This window comes from Protopterus annectens, chromosome 9.part0 (assembly GCF_019279795.1).
Source record: "Protopterus annectens isolate FY-2018-M chromosome 9.part0, PAN1.0, whole genome shotgun sequence".
Taxonomy (NCBI): Eukaryota; Metazoa; Chordata; order Ceratodontiformes; family Protopteridae; genus Protopterus; species Protopterus annectens.
Window position 1 is genome coordinate 609,380,729 of NC_056743.1, and position 18,546 is coordinate 609,399,274.

Here is an 18,546-nt window from a genome sequence, read left to right on the forward strand (position 1 = left end):
CTGTGGGACTGAGCCAGTGAGGCCTGCTACAGCTATACAGCCTGAGGACAGCATAATGCATTATGCACAACACTGTGCAATATCATTACAGAATGGTATGTCTCACAACTGTTTCAGAAGTGATATTCCCACCATGAAAGGTGGGCAGTCTATGTGCCTACATGTGCATGTATATGTACAGCAATGGATGTTTAGAATTGTGTGTATACATATATATATATATATATATATATATATATATATATATAAAGAGAGAGAGAGAGGGGGACAAGGGGGCAGATGTACTGCAACAGGTGCCTGGTGACCAAGGCATGGACTGAATACCATTGTTGATACTGCAGTACCATACCCCATTCCAAAACATGTTACCCACTAACTACCACATGGGTGGTTGCCCGCCTACCACTGGAGGTGTCATAAGGGAACATGGGACACAGGTGTACAATAGCCTCCCCTTTGATATCTACAGTGGCACACTAGTCTTGTAATCCCTATACATGGTACTCATCATCATAAAACGTGTGTCAGCTAGGGAATTGTAAGTCAGTGTACCCCTCTATACCTCACAATGTCCTATGCAGTATGTACCTCCCATGAGAACTACAGCAAGTGGAAAGGCCACAGACATACCTAACAAAGACTGATAATGCCCTCAAACACATTCCCTATGCAGACTGACTCTCAAAACCACAGCTAGAGTGCCTTGCATACTACCTACACAGAGGTTACCACTGCTGGACATACACAGTTATGTCACACCCATACCAGTTGGCCAACCACCATGGCAACACCTCACAATCCGTCCAGCCTACATGACCTAGGGCCCTAATCCTTGTCACCACACTAAACAGCACATGCTGGAGGTACAGATTTCTATACACAAATATGCCATACCCTGGAGTAAACCACCCAGCATTAACAAACAAGGCTCCTTATTAGTAGATGTCATACATACCCCTGATGAATGTTATGGAGATAGGTGATATGCCCTGTGCGTCACCTCTGTGTAACCATTTCACAGGAGCAAGTAAAATCACATTACATGTGTCCCAAATGGCTGGGTAGCATATGGCTAGGCTGCCCTAGGCCCAGGGCCAATAGCATAGTACCTACCTATGACACAATGCACACACACATGTACTCAGTGCAATACCAGCTATGTGACATTGAATGAGTGTGACACTAATTGTGTGCAAGGTCTGTAAAGGTGTGATAGCTTAGTGTGAGTTTGTGTCTGTCATGGTAGTTGGTGTCCTTGGTGTGAGGCCAGAGAAAGATGTGTCAGTTATCGGGATGCAAACATAGTGGATTGGCATATGTTGTGCCGTACTTCCCTGTGTACGACTGCTGTGTCCCATTGTAGGCAGAAGCAATACATGTATGCTCAGTAAGTGGTACTGCTGTTGAATCCAACTCACATATGAACTGTTGTACTACCTGATGTTGTAGCCTAAACACTACAGTATGGTGTATGTTCACATTCCCTGGTAACACTGTCTGGTTTGTTTCCTGTAGTCTGCACAGATTACATACCTCATGCATAGGTATCTGTAAGTAGGGGCACACAATACTACAAGGTACACAATTGATGCTCATCTGTGTTGTCATACATTTCTGTGTTGTATGTATGTGTAATGATGCCTGTACCATGGCCGCAATCACATGTGTGTTACAGGGTATGTGTGTACCTGGCAGCATGTATACTCTGTGACAGCAGTATGCTGGCTATAGTAACAAGTGGGCACATATGTCAGGTAGGGGTATGGCATCAAAGACTAGGGTGGATTACTGTTGAAACTGTAAATGTGCATTGCATTCATTGCACGGGATGACAATATTCTTCATCCATTAGCTTGTTACATAGCCCCAGTGTGAGGTTGTGCATTGTATCCCACACAGTGTGCCAAGTGCTTGTGTATACTAGTTTGTTGTATGGAGTGTGGCAGGCACTGTCAGACAGTTGTGGGCTGAGCACTGATATGTGGTATCGAACATGTGTATCCCCTGATAGACAGACAGATGCTATATATGGCAGTTAAGTGATATCAGTACATTAGAATATTAAGTGTGCCACATGACTTGCTCACATATTTTTCTTTTCCTTCTAGGGTGATGGTGCATCAGTGAAACCCACCTTATACAGCAGCAGAGGATCAGGAAATCCACCGGAGCCTGGTGCAGAATTACTGTGTGCTGTTTTCCAGGGCCAGACAGAACCAGCATGAGAGGGCTGCACTGTGGCAAGATCTTGTCCGTTGGGTAAATGACATAGGCATGCATAACCGGACATATGCGCAGGTACGCCATCACTGCAGTGATTTAATTAGACATGTCTGGTAGCGTGCGTCTGATATCCACAGACAACAGCTTGCCACAGGCGGTGGGGTACCTATCCACCCCCCCTCACCAGTGTGGAGGAGCACCTCCTAAGTGTTGTGGCTCCAGGCCAACAACAGCAACATCCACAAAAATGTGTCATCATGGAGGCCAGAGCCACCCAGTATGTTGAAATGGAGTGTGCAGGTAACATGCCATATCTGTAGTTGACTGTTCCCTGTATGGGTAGTTTATGCGTGTGTGAGATGTGTACTATTTGTGTAGCTGTTAACTTGCCTATTCTTCTACAAGATTGATATTCTGAGCATAATCTGTACACCTGTGAAAGCCACCTGTTGTACTACTGTACTTTATCATACTCACAGTATCAATGGCACAGTTGTGGCCACTGGCAATCACTCTCATGTTTTTGTAGGTCCCTCTGGAGTGACAGCAAGGCAGCCAATCCATGCTGGTGAGTGTGTCATAACAATACTATTGCTAATGACATGTGCATGTCATATGGAGGTGTAGTCTGTGCACATGTAACACACCTACGCATAATGCATGCTGTGCATGTTTGCTGTGAGACGATGCATATCCCATTATTCTCAATAGCTGCCTCACTCACATGCAATACACAGAGCATGACACAGATGTGTGGCAACACAGTACTGGACATTGTATAGATATACTTGATACACATGTACACAACACACACATGTTTGGCATACACACTACACCTTAGCCTGCTACACATGTCCAGTTATGACACCTGCTGTATGGCCACCCTTCAGTATCCCACTTATCATCTACGCAGCACACATAATATACCTGAGGGGTAGAGGCCTATCATGTCTTTGTGCAACAGTCTTGAACAAATAATACATTCATGTTAGGCAATGCTGACTATTGGCCACCTTACAAACCCGTGTGACAAGTGGCTGTGTAATTGTGGATGTAGTCATGTTACTGCATGTCAGGTAGAGCATGCTAGCTGCCTGTCTGGCACACATTATTATTGTTGGCTGACCACAAGAAGCATGTTGATCATGGCTCACGGTACTACACCACATCCAGTTCCGCTGACCACAAAAGTACACATAGCAGTCATTGCGTAGCACCGTCATGTGGTGTGTGTGTGTGTGTGTGTGTGTGTGTGTGTGTGTGTGTGTGTGTGTGTGTGTGTGTGTGTGCAAGTATATGCACCCACAGCTTGTAACACTTGCACAACATTGTTATGTCCTTGTACACATTGTGTCCCAGGGTGGAGACAATCACTGAACAACTACACACAAGCATCAAGTACACATATACTGTTATTAACAAGGGCTATCTACACTTGCACTGCATGTTCCTGTGCAACACATAATCTGCATGCTGACACGTGTGCAGTGAAGTTTTTCCTTGTGATACTGTCACCCATCCTAAAACAGTATTGTGTATGTGTTTGATTGCAGGTGTGTCTGTGTTTGTATCTGCTGTACTGAGGAGTATGCCTGTGTGTTTGTATGCCTGTGTGCCTGTGTGCATGTGCACCTGTGTGCATGTGCACCTGTGTGCCTGTGTGCATGTGCGCCTGTGTGCATGTGCGCTTGTGTGCATGTGTGCATGTGTTCATGTGCACCTGTGTGCCTGTGTGCATGTGTGCATGTGCGCCTCTATGCATGATTGCATGTGCGCCTGTGTGCCTGTGTGCATGTGTGCATGTGTGCCTGTGTACATGTGTGCATGTGTGCTAATATCGTGTACACATTTGTAAACTATGTTTCCTATCTTCCTCTAACAGATTCTGATGTTGCTCTGGTGGAGTGCAGCAGAAAACCTGAAGACACTGCTGGGGATAGTGATTATGATGATACATGTGTAATGGCACAGGGAGGTGTGACAGGGTCTGTCATTGATCAGCCAATTGACACTACACAGCAGTCAACCCCATCAATGCGCACAGTCATCCTACCGATACATCCATTGTCACCAATGTCCTTAGCTGAGGGACAGCATACAGTGGGCATTGACCAGGGTAGTGTGATATCATTGGCACATGCATCCCCTCACAGCAGCCATGGCCAGATTCCTGACATGGTACCACACAGGCAGATGTCCAAGGGTTCTCGTGGGGGCATCCATGGTCGTACTGCCCCTGTCAGACGTGCCCACAGAGGTCTTTCAACCTCAGCTATGTTCCGGGCTGTAATGCAGGCACAGGCACGTATGGAACGGTACACCAGACAGGGTCTGAGGGAGCTTAGAGCACATCGCACTGCTATGAATGACACTATGCGTGACGTTGCGTCTGCCATCTGTAACATCAGTGAGGTCATTGATAGATGTTGGGGGGACACATTAGATCTCTTCCACAACTACATGTCCAGGAGCCAGGACAGTGCAGGATGGTTGAGGCGTCGACGTGGATGTATGCCAGCAACATTATCAGCTGGCAGTCGTCGTGGACGACAATAAACCCACAGCCGCTCCCAAATTGCCAGTACCAGCCCCAGCAATGATGGGTCTGTGCTGTCATTAGACCGTCCGAGAAAACCACGTGCATGTGGCTCTGGACAGTCCCAGCAGGGACATATGTCCAGTCAACAACCCACTGCTTCTGATGACAGTACCCAGTCTGGCTTAGTACCTGATACTGTCTGTAGCACCCCTGCCAGGCACAGGTACCATGTCCGTGGCCAGAGACAGTGATCTGTATGACCTGGCAGGTACAGTCTGTGGCTATCCACAAACACCCGTATATGGCAGCCACATGGTGGAACTGTGTGCATGCATACACACACACACAATGCTAACACCTAGGGCTAACACACACACACACACACACACACACACACACACACACACACACACACACACATTGCAGCAACATTGCCCCATGTTGTATTGTTGTCCCTCACTAACACACACACACACACACACACACACACACACACACACACATACATGTCAATTGGATGTGTCAATGGCAGACTCTGGCAAACCAAGTACACACCCTGTGCATATGATGAAACTGTGCCACCTCCTGCCATCTGTAACATTGATTCAGGAACAGGGTAGCATGGTGCTGATGCACAGGGTGACTACATAGCACTGTAGTAATATTATCATGTTGTTAACAGTACAGTGTAATGATATTGTTGTGGGTATATTCGAGCATGCATGATGCATTACCTATGTTTGTCATTGCAGATTTGTATACACCAGTGTTAATTCCAAAAGTGTACTGTCTGCACATGTGCCACATGGCTGTTGTGTGTACCTGTGCCTGCATGTGTTGGGGTGTGGACAGTACATGTGTGATGTTTGCAGCACTGAGTTGCAGGTGTACATTTGTGAACATGGTTAGCATGGAACATGACATGGTTTGACAGTATGCTGTGGGTGATATGGCTTCCAAATTTCAATGGTCTGCATTTTGGTAGTATACACAGCTTACATAGCCTGACATTTAGTGGTCATTACATGGAGTCTCCTCAACTGATACACAGATGTAGGAACCTGGTGTCAGTGATATCCCTGCAGTACTACACTATATCAGTAGCCATTCTTACTGAGTCCCACACATCCCTGGGAATAATACTCTTTGGCATATAGCAGTCTCACGTACATGCCAACACACTACGGATATGTCCATCCATGACTGCAAATACATACAGTGGCCTACAATGCATTCTACACATGACACTCCTAACCACCACAATGGTATCATACGGACAGATACCTGTTGTCCAAGCCATGCTGTATTGCTGTAATGCAACTGTGGCATTGGCATTGGCATGTAGTTAACATAGTATTCCAACAGTACCATGTAGGTGGTAGCACCAATCATATAGAACGGGTAATGGTGTGTACATGTGGACAAGTGTTATCTTGTCTTTCCTGTGAAATTCACATTTCCAAAGGTATTCTGCAGTCCCTCGGTGTATCACCTAAGCAAGAAGGTGTCTGTATGCATATCAGTGACAGTTGCCATACACCTACACTGGGTGTCCATCACTCACAGACTTTGTTGTGTTTTAACATGTCTGACATATACTCCAGGCATGAACCCTCACCCACATTAATCTATCAAAGCTTTCATGGGTGTGCGTCACATAGTTGGCCTAGGACACAGATCACTGCAGTAGCCTGCATTGCCACCAACATACATGTATGGCCTAAGGTCTGGTAAGCTGTGGCACATGCTGGCAAAGGTAACAACTGTATTCATATGGGGCAGGCTTCACACACAGGAACTATTAAAGGTCACAGGTACATATCTGTATGTGGCACACACCTGATGTGTGCATTGAAATTACTGTTATAATAATATGTCATACAATAATAAAAGCAAAACAAACAACACATTGACAAACTGTGTGACAAACACACACATGGCATTTGTAGGATTCAAACCCCTACCTAACTGTGTTATGATACTTGAGAGAGACACATTAGCGTAGCACGATATTCACATTACTGGATGATTTACCTTCTCCTGCTGTATTTATAGGGTGCTGACATCATCAGTCTTTCCAAAGAGGAATGTACATCTTTTAGTGTGTTATCCCAGTCTTCAAAAAGGCCATACCTTTCACAGAGAATTGCATACATAGACACCCCCCCAGGGACTTAACTCATTAACCCCGAGTACCTTCTCACAGCGCTTGTGTGCTTAACACCGAGCGCGCTGTGAGAAGCTAGTAATTAAATGTAGTTACAGCCGAGCCCCTCCCACAAGCGCATCTAACTTTATAGCCCTATTGCAGCTCCACTGTTAAAAAAATAATTTGAAAAAGTACCTGAACTTTGTCAGTTACCTTCTCAACTTATTTTTCATAGTGGAGTTGCTAGCTGCTCATATTGGAATTGTTGGAGAAAATTGGCTTGCCTTACACGATCACAGTGCGGTTCCCCAGAAAACTAACTTTTAACGGCTGGAGCCGTTGAAATAACTGCCACTAGCACAACTTCCTACTCTCTCTCTCATCTGTTGCTGCACATTGTACCAATTTCATGTTAATAACTAAACAGACCGCACAGACAGCAGCAGTCTGAGGATCGTTAACTCCACAGCTTATATCAGCTGTTCAGTTTTTCACTACGCACCGATATGACTTCCCAGCCCTTGCAAACTAACATACATGATTTTACAGCTACCAATCAAGATCAGAACACTTTGTAGCCAGACATACCACCACCTGCTGACAAGTTTCCACTCCGTGAATCTCCGGAACCAGGGAAGTCAACACAGACACCCTCCACACTTCCTAACGACAGTGCCAACTTGTTTAGGGATTTTCCAATGCCAACACATACTGCTGAAGTTTTATGGTACGAGCTCCCAAATCCACATCCTGTCATTTTGCTGCACTCCTTCACCAACAAATACAAGTAAAAAAAAACAGAATTAAATAAAGACGATTTTTTTTATATACTTCGTTCTGCTTCGCTAATGATAAATGATGTTCTGTGTTTTCAAGCAAGGTAGTTTCCAGTGTTACATTTATGAAATGGAATACAGTTAAAATTACTAATAGAACTTGCAGAAGGGATATGTGTCAGCACCAAAATGTCCGGAGCTACAACTATCAGAAAGGTAGAGACTTGTAAAACTGCTGTTTTCCCTATGTATTTTACTTTTCTTTTATTTAATATTTAGTGGAAATTTGACTGCTGTTTTTGGCACTAAAACAAAACCCGTTACTGTGTCAATTCACTTCAGTGACATGCCTAACTGCAGTTGAAAGCATGTTCCGCTTTTTGTTCTCTGACTGGCTCCCAAATAATAATTATAGCCAGTCATCCGAGAGAAAGAGAAAAGGAGGCAATCAGTGAACGCTTTTGACTTTAAGAATGCTGAGTAAAAGTTAATGCCTTAATTTTTCTGAGTCAAGCAGTATATGCTTTTAATTTCTTTTCAGTAGTGAAAACAGCCATAACTAGCACTTATACAGAATGAAGCAGATGCCACTCGCACAAACTGATAGAGCGTAAAATAGACAGCTGCCGATGTGGACAGAGTGCTGAACAAGAATTAATTTGTGAAGCTAGTAGACTGCCACAGCGTCATAATAAATGCCGAATACCTTGCATTGCAGTAACGCTAATGCGCCAACGCGCTTTGTGTTTGATTTAATGATGCTTTTTATTCTTTATTTGATGTGTACTGGTAGATCTCCTACCATTTTATTTTTATCTGCTTACCGGAATTGTCCCCTTTCAGTACTTAGAACTGCTCTTACTAAAGTGTTTGATGCTGAACTAAAATCTGCTTGGTGTGATGTTGCACTGTAATATAATTTTTAAACTAATTTGAACTATCTTATTTGCAAGTTGGTAATAAGGATGTTTATGCTGGTGTTATGTAGGTAAACCCAGACTGTATACTCCTGGACATCCTTACTTCTTGTAATGATTGTAACCGTCTTCCTCAATACATATACCTCCACTACAGTGATATGGCAGCTGGTGTGGCTCTAAACTATATTGTCTTAGATGGCTTAGAAGGGACTTCATGTTGTAATGGTACATATCAGAAAGGTTTTGTGAAAACCTTTGGTGTTCCACTTCCACTTTTAATATGGGAAATTATCCTTTAAGGGTCTAATTACAGGCATAGATGACACTGGCATATGCTTGGCAGACAGTTGTAATTTTTTTTACTTTATAGAAGCTTGCTTACAAAGTAAATGGGCTGGCCGTGAGACTGTTTTCAGACATGACCCAGGCTGCAGAGGAGCTGAAAACAGTATATTACATTACATGACTGGTAGTTATACAATACTGTACAAATGAAACAGCACAGAATGAGTTATACAATGCTAGATAAAATACACTCTACAGATAATCAGTACATGACTGTCAGTTATATAATAATTGACAGAAACAGCTGAGAATCAGTACAATAGGATGTAGTTAAGAAGTAGTGTGCAGTACTGTGCAGTCGAATGGTAGCAAGAAGTTATTTACAGTATTTACATCCTTATATTACTATTGCAGCTGTGAGTTATCAAACTTTGTTTCAGTGAAAAGGGTGAGAACAGGATGGTGCTTGACCTGTGCCCATATCTTTCAATGTTTAAGCACAAGTTCCCAGGGAGAAATGCTTGTTTGTACATTATAGTTCAAGCTGGCATCCAGTAGTCATATCAAGGTAGTATTTAGCTAGTCAGTGCTTGACATCAGATCTCTTCTGTGTTTGCATTCTCTACTCTGAGGGAGTTTGTAACACCTTGCTACCTGAATCAGCCCTCCTCTCCAGAATAGGCACACTTGTTTTCTCCAAGCCAGCTCCTGGAGATGCCCAGGCTACTCATGGAACCTGGGTTCCCTGGGTCACAATCAGGTCATCTATAGCAACATAATTGGTCCTACCTAGTTTCTAGTTGTCAGGTCCGGCCTTAGCCGAAATGGCGCCCTAGGCGAAGTAGTGCTCCGGCGCCCCTTAAGCTCCACCTATACCACACTCATGAAACACCCCTATGTGAGCCATATTCACTGGGTCATTCCCTAAGAAAGCCACTCTAGTCATTTCCTTAAATTATTTAAATGCATAGGAAGAAAAAGATACCTTGTAATGTAGTTAAACTGCAACTACCTTTGCATAAGTATTTTCTACTTGAAATACCAGAGCCAGATCATGGTCAAATAGGGTTCTAGGAAGGGTAATGAGCCACCCCAGAGCAGCCCTTCCTGCAGCAGCCCCCCCCCCAGCTATTCCAGTGTTACATTATTTGGTTATCTCACCAGTTACGATGAGTATGTTCTATTATTTGCTTCTACAATTATTACAGATATTAAAATAAAGTAGCACAAACACAGATAACCATTTGCTAAACAAACAGTACAGTCTCACAATGAAAACAGACCTAGCATGAGCAGTAAACTTGTCTGCCCTTGAAACTCATTCATTGAAATGGCAAAACTTAACATTCATTGAAAGCATGAAAACCCACATTCATAGAACTGCATCTAGTTGGTGGAGAATTAATTTTACCTTCGGGCTGTTTTCAAAACAGGCTGCTTGCACATATTTTTTTAGGGCCATGCATACCATGTATTTATTCAATGTAAAGCTCTATAACTGGGGAGCAGGAACCTCAAAACAATTCAAAATTAATGTGGCTGGAAAAGAACAAGTTCCAAGACCATAAAGGCCCAAGAAAGCAAATGTGAGCAATAAAGGATTCCAGAGTTTATCAAACACTAGATTACATCAGTAAATAATTGTATGTAGAATCATTAGTTCTTCAAGCTACAGATTTCATTTTAGGACTTGCCTAAGTATTATATAGCTTCACAGGTTGCATTTGAAATCAGTAGTGTCATAGTAAAGGACTGCTAGTATTTCTGAAGGTTGTGGGCAGCCCATACACTGGACTTCTAATAAGAGTAGAGGGGTTTGAAAAACTGACCTCACTTCTCTAAGTATGCAAAATTTCAGGCAAAATGCTTCAAGGTCTGGTAACATGAAAATAAAATGGTATGTCCAAAACTGCTTCAATTTGTAACTCAACAAATACATGTAGCAAAGTGGGGTCAGAAACAAAAGCTTCAACAACAGCTAAACTGGGAAAATAAACATTTTAAATCTATGTATCAAATAGAAAGAGACCAAGTCTCAGACATATTAAAATAGGGTCATATGATCAAGGACCTACTCTTCACATTTATTTAAATGATTCTGAGTCCCTTTTTACTTGCATATAATTTATTAGACCAGAAGAACTGTCTAGTGTTTTAGCTGTGCTATTAGTATACTTTAGACATCTCGTTTCCACTTTATTATCTTTGGTTCATTCATATCCACCTAAACCTTCTGTCACCACAGTGCATGACATCATACACAACTCATCTTCACAAATACATACAAATGCACATACATGCTATGTGAAGAGATACTGCAATTATGGATGAAATGATTTCTTATTGTAAGTAAATAGCTCATGGAAATGATAGCACTGATCAAACTAGTTATCAAGGAATCTCCAAAAGAATATTAAAATCATTCTGCAGTACTGCTGCTTTACTTCAAAAATGCTTGCAGCAGCACTGAATTAGGATTCTTGCCCACTGAACATATTGTACAAGAACAAACCTCATTAAGAGGCACAGAAAATGAAAGGGAAGCCCAAATCAGTGGGTAAATTCTGGCTATAATAGGCAAAGGTCAAGTAAAGTAGCTCAAAACAAAAAAAGAAGAAAAATGTTTTTGAATGTCATTTTCTTTTATATACAAAGTTTTGATTGTTTTACCAAGAAGTTACATCATAATAAAAGTTATTGGGGATTTATCTAGTTCTCTAGTAGTAGGAGTAAATAAATATTACTAAAACTACAAAGGACTTAAAACATGTTTCTGTAAAGGGGATAATCTTCTCTTAGCCCCGCTTACTATATACAACAAATCCAGAAGCCATTGGATTTCTCTGTAAAAATGTAAACACTTTTTTGTTCATAGGTTTGAAAGTAAAGCTACCATATTCTTAACATGCAAATGTAAAGCACACCCTGGACTGCTAGCACAATTGGCTCAAATTTAACAGAATGCTTTAGTACATATTCAGCCAATGGCATTTCTCAGTGTTATGGCTCTTGCCAAGTGTCTCCAGTTCATGTGACATGTTTTGACCACTGATGCTGTAGAATTTGTTAATCTCATTATACAGCTTCTAATATTTCCTAGAGTAGACTTTCAGCACATGATTCTTAGGATCTCGCTATATAATGATGATTTTTATGTCTGAAGCTATAGCTGACAGCATTCTCCAGAGGTAACATAGAGAGCACATCCAGCTTCTACATAAATACATTGCACAGAACAGTAACTAGAGAAGCAGATTTGCGAAATGAAACAACGTCAAAGCAAAAAATGAATGGTCAGGCAGCAAAAGCCTCTAGTAAAAGCTACAGAGAGTACATATGATGAAAGAAAAAAGCAGCAATTTTGCGGACACACACATACACTTACCTTCTTTTTAACCTAATTTCCACATGCGTACACATGGCGTTAACTCTTCTGCTTGTTTAATTTCCGCCTGTTTGCATCTCGTCTGCACGTGGATGTGACGCATGCATGTTCCTCCTTAAAGGAGAAGACTCCACTACCGTGGAGTGGAGTTTTTCTTTTTTTTTTTGTTAATTCTAGTCCTGGCCAAACTGCAGCTGGTATAAAAGTGGGAGGGGCGCTCACTTCCTCTCCTCCCTATGATTCCGGCGCCCATGGCTTATTTATTTTAATTAATTTACTTTCTTATTATGCGTTCGCATACTAAGAACAGTAAATTCATTAAAATAAATAAGCACAAATTGCGCCCTTTACAAGGCGGTCCTGTACAGCGCCCTAGGCGGTCGCCTAGTTCGCCTATGCCTAAGGCCGGCCGTGCTAGTTGTACATTTACATAGAGTTTATACCCTAGTCGCAAATGTATATTTACATGGTTTGCACTCAGGACAGAAATCACAGTATCTCACTTCTGTAATCTTTTTACTGTCTATTTCTATTGTAAACTTAATTTATAGTCGTGGAGCTTTTCTCCCCAAGCCTCCAGTGAGAAAGGGATCTGGCTCAGTCGGACATTCCCGGTCAACAAATGCCAAATAAGTAAACACCATAATAACATGATATATTGAAACGTGTGGGAGGGAGGAAAGGCTTAGTGAGATATATGTTGTTGATTTTACTCTAATTGTGGCATTGATCAAACAGATATTTGGACAATATTTCTGCCTGTCACTTCTGTGTCTTATTCTAACCAGAGTGATATTTCAGTGAAATAAAAGCTTGTATAGGCCCTATGGCCAATAGCCTAGCACCTACCTATGAACCTGATAAGCTTGCAAAGAGCAGGTACAAGTTTGCCAAAGGATTGATAGGTAGAAAGTAAGTATAAATATTTGTGTTTTGAGATCTCAGTAGTAGTGTGTGTGTGTGTGTGTGTGTGTGTGTGTGTGTGTGTGTGTGTGTGTGTGTGTATATGTGTAATATATATCATCATCTTTTTTGGCTGTTCCCGTTAGGGGTCACCACAGTGGATCATCTGTTTCAATTTCTTCCTGTCCTCTGCATCATGTAATCCCACCTCCACCTTAAATGTATCTGTCACTCCCACCGCAGTCCTCACCAGTGTCGCACTACCCTCGTACATATCCTGTACCACTCTTACATACTTCTCTGCCACTCCCGACTTCCTCATACAGTACTACAACTCCTTTCTGGGCACTCTGTTATATGCTTTCTCTAAGTCCACAAAGACACAATGCATATATATATATATATATATATATATATATATATATATATATATATATATATATATACATATATATATATATATATATATATACATATATATACATATATATATATATATATATATATATATATATATATATATATATACACACACACAGTCACTGGTCTCCTGTGTAAGAGGCTACTATCCTAGTGGGACTAACCTGGTCAACAATAGATAAATAAATGAATAGTGGAGCTCAAAAGGGTACATTGATGGGTGTGGTATTTGTCTAAAGTAATGTCTTTACAGTATGTGGAGTGTTGTTCTAAAAGTTACTAAGAGTGACTTTTTTGGAGCATCTATTCAAGTTTGGGTGGTGTTAGTAGTAATACAGTTGCATGTTGGGTACAAGATGCATTTGAGTTGTATGTGCTTGAGTTGTGCAGTGACCTCTTTTGACATTTTATTCTGTGCACGAGTAGAATGTGAAGGGTGAGTCTAGCAGTTATATAATACTCCTATGGCCTATAGTAGTGCAATGGTAGTATTAACAATTAGTGAAAAAGTGGGTTGCTACCTTTTTGGGTGCCAAAATCCAGGTATTTGTAATTAAATGTAGGTCTGCCTTTTGTTTGTTTTCAGAATGTTGGCATTTTGGACAATATTTCAGCCTTTTGAAGTTTTGTGTTATTATACCCAGATGGAAGGTTAGGTGAGATCATGGATTACTACTTTTTGGATTAATTCATATACGGATCAGCCACATAAGGTTGAGATTTTGTCTAGGCTTATTGCATTTCTGATTATACTCAACAGTTGTTTGAGTGAGATAAAGGTTCTTACTTGATTACTACCAGCATGGAGCTATGTTATATTTTGGGAATTTCTCATGGCTTTGTCAGTTACGTGTGGAATTTAGGTGTGGGAGGAAGGCCTCACTATTTTACTGACTTACTCAGGTCTTCTCTGTACCGATGATAATGAGCCTGTGTTACATAACAGCTGCACAAGGTAATATAATTAATGCCTATTGAACAGGTTATGTGCAGCAATTATCACCTATGTCTGAGCATGCATAACTTTGCAGTAATGAAAGGCAGGTCATTATCACCTTAGCAGTAAGTCAGTTACAGTACAGCACTGACTCATTATCACTTTTCAGGTACAACTCTCAGCAGCTGTCATGGTTATTCACATAAGTAGAAGTCGTTATCACTATGATGAATGCACAAGCCAGATTGTATTTTTTCTCTGCTTATAGTCATTGCAAGCCACCCCCCTCATTCTTCACTTATTTGTTATATAGTTGTACCATCCGGGAAAGGATGCATGCAAAAAGACACAGCCTGGGTCAGTCTTGGTCTTTTGACATATTGCCTTGATGTAGCTCTCCACTCAGTCTCCCTCCCTTCAGGTGTAGTTGATGTATGTTGGTGAGGGTAGTAAATGTCTGAAGGCCAGGGCAGCAATTAGTGAGTTACCTCAGTCCCACATCCCTCAGGTCCATTGCTGAATGGGCACATGTAAAGAGAAAAGGAAGAGGTAAGGCAGACTGCTGACACTGAAGGAGGTCATGAGACAATAGTGGTATCAGCTGTCTGAGTGGCCAGCCAGCACAGCTATGGGACATTTCAGATGACCAACATCTGGAGCCCCATGCCTGTCCTTGGCATATTAGTGGAGTGGTGGTCCTTACCATACATTTTCTCTTTACATGTGCCCTTTCTGTACCCCCTTGTCAGTCATTGTGTGTAATTTGGTGTTTTCATGGGTAGCAGGTATGTACCTCTGAAGCGTCATCACCTAATACAAAGAATACTGCCCCTGTGGATAGGATGGAAGATTTGGATGGGCTAACCAGGTAATGCATATGATATACATTTATATGTTGTCTTCCAATACATCTGTCAAATATCAGTAGTAATCTGTTTGCATTTTCTTTCCTCTGCAGGTTTGTCCACCTTGTAACACTATCACAGCTATGCAGGATTGGTAACATGCAGCTTGTGAGAAGAAGAATGGAAGGAGAAGAATGGAAAACACCCATGACCAAGTAGGACCAGTATAGTAAGTAAAACTCTATTATGAAAAGTGTTGTGTAAAATATATTTATCTGAGTTTGGCAAATAACTGTGGTAAGGAGCTGGTGAGGATGCTGAGAAAGAACAACTGTTTCAGGAAAGTGCTACCGCGTACAATCTAATATGTCAGTGACCATCCTGCAATACTTCTTTTTTTAGTTTCCTTTTATCAGGCATGTGTAGAGCTTAGATGACAGGAAGGGCTTACTAATACAGAATTTGATCCATTAGACCCACTGCTGAATGGACACATGTAAAGAGAAAAGGCATAGGTAAGGCAGACTGCTGACAGTGAAGGAGGTCATTAGACTGCAGTGGTATCAGCTGTCTGAGTGGGTAGCCAGCACAGCTATTGGACAGATGAGATGCCCTTGCCTGTCCTGGGTTCATTAGTGGAGTGGCAGTCCTTACCTTGCTTTTTCTCTTTACATGTACCCATTCAGCAGTATGTTGGCTAAACCAAGAATGTGTATATTTAGAATCATATGTGTCTACATGGTAAAACAACTGCTTCTGAATGCTCTACACATGCACAAATATCAGTTTTGTTAGGACTCAGGTTATGGAAATTATGATTTTTTCATGTTTTGGTAAATAACTTTGCAAGGGAGCATGTCAGTGTGCCAAGTAATACCTCATTTTGAAGACAGTATTGATAGTTCCAACATGGTAAAAGAATGGTGCCCGTATGTTGTACACATGCAGATATCAAAATTTGTTTCTGACTTAGGTTATGAAAATTATGATTTTTTTTCATATTTTGGTAAATAACTTTACAAGGGAACATCTGAATGTGCCAAATAATACCTCATTGTGAAGACAGTATTGATAGTTCAAACATGGGAAAAAATAGTGCCTGTATGTTGTACTCATGTGCAGATATCAAAGTCTTTTTTGCCAAATGCTCTTAGGTTGGTGGGTGCATCACAGGGGGCATACCCAGCCAGCATGGATCTTGTGATACACCGGGATCACAGTTGGGAACTTGGAGACTATTCAGCTCAGTCCCATAGTGCTGCTCTCCTAGGTCAGCATGGGCTTGGGTGTGCCACTGTGATGTAATGTTTCCCTCTGGGAAAGGACACATGCAAAAAAGACACAGCCTGGGTCAGTCTTGGTCTTTTGACATGTTGCCTTGATGTAACTCTCCACCCAGTCTCCCTCCCTTCAGGTGTAGTCAGTGTATGTAGGTGAGGGTAATAAATGTATGAAGGTCAGGACAGCAATTAGTGAGTTACTTCAGTCCCACATCCCTTAGGTCCATTGCTGAATGGGCATTTGTAAAGAGAAAAGGCAGAGGTAAGGCAGAGTGCTGACACTGAAGGAGGTCATGAGACCATAGTGGTATCAGCAGTCTGAGTGGGCAGACAGCACAGCTATGGGACACTACAGATAACCAACATCTGGAGCCCCATGCCTGTCCTTGGCATATTAGTCGAGCGGCGCTCCTTACCCTACTTTTTCTCATTACATGTGCCCTGGCTGTGCACCCTTGTGAGTGTCCACCCATGCTTTATTTCAGGTAAGGTAAGACTGTCTTCTGCTGTTCAGACATTTACAGAAAGTGTTCATGCATGACTTGATGCACAGGGTCGGTGGATCTACAATCTGCCATAATGGCATCACCACGGAAGATGTTCACCTGATCAGAACGGATGGCATTCACCTAACTGAGGAGAGCATTGCGTTGTTCTTGACCAACCTCCACAATGGCGTGAGGAGAGCCATGCAAGATTGCTAACATGCAGCTTGTGAGAAGAATGGAAAACACACATGACCAAGTCGGACCAATATAGTAAGTAAAACACTATTATGAAATGTGTTGTGTAAAATTCATTTCTCTGAGCTTGGCAAACGACTGTTATGGAAATTATGATTTTTTTCATCTTTTGGTGAATAACTTTGCAAGGGAGTATCTGAATGTGCCAAGTAATATCTAATTTTGAGGAAAGTATTGCTGATTCCAATATGGTAAAATAATTGTGCCTGTATGTTTGACACGTGCAGATATCAAAGTTTGTTTGGGACTTATGGAAATTATGATTTTTTTTCATATTTTGGTAAATAACTTTGCAAGGGAGCATCTGAATGTGCTAAGTAATACCTCATTTTGAAAAGATTATTTATAGTTCTAACATGGTAAAATAATGGGCCTGTATGTTGTACTCATAGGCAGATAGCAGTTTGTTTGGGACTTAGGTTATGGAAATTATGATTTTTTTTCATATTTTGGTAAATAACTTTGCAAGGGAGCATCTGAACATGCCAAGTAATATCTCATTTTGAAGACAGTATTGCTAGTTCTAACATGATAAAAGAATTGTGCCTGTATGTTTGACACATTTGCAGATATCAAAGTTTGTTTGGGACTTACGGTTATGGAAATTATGTTTTTTTTCATATTTTGGTAAATGACTTTGCATGGGAGCATCTGAATGTGCCAAGTAATATCTCATTTTGAAGACAGCATTGCTGGTTCTAACATGGTAAAAGAATTGTGCCTGTATGTTTGACACATGTGCAGATATCAAAGTTTGTTTCAGACTTAGGTTATGGAAATTATTATTTTTTTTCATATTTTGGTAAATAACTTTGCAAGGGAGCCTCTGAATGTTCCAAGTAATACATAATTTTGAAGACAGTATTGCTGGTTCCAACATGGTAAAAGAATTGTGCCTGTATGTTGGACACATATGCAGAAATCAAAGTTGGTTTGGAAGTAGGATATGGAAATTATTATTTTTTTTCATATTTTGGTAAATAACTTTGCAAGGGATCATGTCAGTGTGCCAAGTAATACCTCATTTTGAAGACAATGTTACCCCTTACAACATGGTAAAAGAACTGTGTCTGTGCACTCTACACATCTAGAGATATCACAGTTTGTTTAGTCTTGTACGATTATGAAAATTATACATTTA